Raw genomic sequence first — 2,527 nt, 5'->3', positions numbered from 1 at the left:
TTTATTTATTGTGTAAATTGCTCCCAACTGGAACATTTGTTTCACCCGTTATATCTTTGATGTTATCCTCATACAGACTGTCAAGAAGATTCCGTACGTTTTGGGTTCTCGTTACAAAGTTAGATCTAGTAGGATCTGCCATTTTGATCGCGCGCATATTAATTTCCATTCATAAAAAAGTGCCACAATTCACAGCTTCCCTCTTGGGGCGAAAACTAACAAGGTAAACCACTCTACTTTTGTTTTATAGCAGTCTACCTTAAAATGATACAAGTGATAAGGAATAATCATATGATTTTGTTCTTTCAGTCAAAAGTAATCAAACAAAAAGCTTTAAAAATTTATTTCTTGAAAACAAAAAGAAAAAAACCCACTGCGATGAAGGACATGCTAGAAGGACTCAGTGTGGAATGTAGGCCTGGAAAGACTCCATAACGCCTAACAGCTGGGTCAAATTCAATTCCATAAGCTCTTGTATGATCTGTAAACATAAAATCGACCGTTAAACCATCTACATGTCGCCATTACATTACAACAGATAGAAAACCAATTTTTTTAAACAGCTACAGTGAGACTCAAAGGTCAAATGTCATCCCGGTAAAAAAAAAAAAAACACGCACCTTCTCGTGCATTGTGTTCCTTTGTTGGATCATACTTAGAGAGGTCAATAGAGTGATGAGATTTTTACAACATGACTGGTCTATGTCGTGTTCTAATTAACTTAACTTCCTCGATAGTAACCTTGTCTGTCCATCTGATCCTGAGCAACTTCTTTGGACACTTATTAAAGAAAACCGGGATCCTCTATATGCAAGTCTGAGATGCATTCCACCTTACACATCCATACAATAAGACTGGCTTCTCATTTGAGTCGAAAATCCTCAGCTTTTTAAAAAGTTGTATCGCTTTTATAGTGAAGGTAAAAGTGCATGATCCCTTGATGGAACACTGTGCAGAAATGGGTTAAAGTTAGAGATAATTGCCTCTATGTAACTAATTAATTTGTTCGTTTGGCTCAATTTTATTTTTCATGTGCTCTTCTTATATTTAAATTTCTTATTCATTTTATCATCGTCTGTGATTGTTACCCCTTGATATTTGAATTGATGTACTTGTTCAATTTTCTCCCCGTCTATGATCATGTCTATTGTTTGCCAGTTGATTTTGATGATCCTTGTTTTTGTTTTGTTTTTTTAGCATTCCTGTCATACTGCTGTTCTCTTTCAGTACTTTCACAATTCTAGAGAGCTGTTCGTTAGTGTTTGCAAACAGGGCTGTATCATTTACGTATCTCCGGTTATTGATTACTCCTTGCAGGTCTTTAGATTCTGTAAAAGTAAACTGTGCAGGTGTCTAAAAGCTAGGGAAAGAGGACAAGCCTCGTCTCAACACTCAATAGATTTCAGTATACTTTGAGATATTTTGATAGCTATTTGGTTGAACTTGTGAGTCATTTAAAAAACATACCTTGCTGGGAGTACCGTACTGATAAAAAGAATGCGAAAAAAAATAACATGTGGCATCAGCGATATCTAAAACACAGTTTATCTTTGTTCCTGAAATCGGCACTCGTAATGCAATATTCAGGCTAACAACGAAACAAACAAACAAAAACCGAACTAACAAACAAACAGACAAACAAACAAACAAGAAAACGAAAACGAAAAGGTAAAGATGTAATACAGCATAGAGATATCTATATTTGTACTTTATTGATACTCAAAGGTTTTTGACACACATGTCGTAGTTAGACACGACGAACTACTTAATTAAGTCTTCTGAAAGAGCTAAACTTAGATGAAAGAGAATCTAAGAATTAAAAAAAATTCACTGGGACCAAAACTCAACAGTAAGCATTTGGGGAGAGTATAACAAAAATAAACAGGTTTGAAGAGGAGTCAGGTTATGTCCCTTGGCCACTTTAATATTCTGGTAAATTCTGGAGGTGTCATCTCTGACTCCGAGGTTGACGGGTAAAGACCCTCCATCTCTCCAGGTCGCGAGCTGCCGTTGCACATTCTGCCATATCCAGGCCAGTCCATCTTCCTATGTTGTCCATCCATGTTATTCTTTGCCTTCCTCTGGCTCTCCTGCCCCTAATATACTGTGAAACTATTCTCAGAAGTATGGAAGACGGCCCAAGTATTAAGTTAAAAATGAAAACGAGAAAATGTCAGTAACGTTAGATATGCCGATGACACAGTTGTATTTGCAGATTAAGAAAAGACTTCCCCTTATTTCTAGATAACTATACTGCTGGGGTGGAAAGTGAACGTAAGGGACTAATTCATTTTAAAAAACCAGAATGCGTGGTAATTTTTTTAAAGAGATAAAATGCCCAAATTAACACTTTTTTTGTACATCACATAATTTTTTTTTTTAATTTATTTGATTAAATTCATCCGAGCTCGGGCGACGCCTCGTTAATCAAGGCCCGCGCCATGCAGTGTCCCCCCAGGCTGCTGGTGAAAAGTTAGCTACTGGGAAGACAGAACAGTTTCGACTACTCCAGGTCAGGTCTTGCTGT

This window comes from Aplysia californica, unplaced genomic scaffold (genome assembly GCF_000002075.1).
Source record: "Aplysia californica isolate F4 #8 unplaced genomic scaffold, AplCal3.0 scaffold00609, whole genome shotgun sequence".
NCBI lineage: Eukaryota > Metazoa > Mollusca > Gastropoda > Aplysiida > Aplysiidae > Aplysia > Aplysia californica.
Note: the sequence above shows the minus strand (reverse complement) of the source record.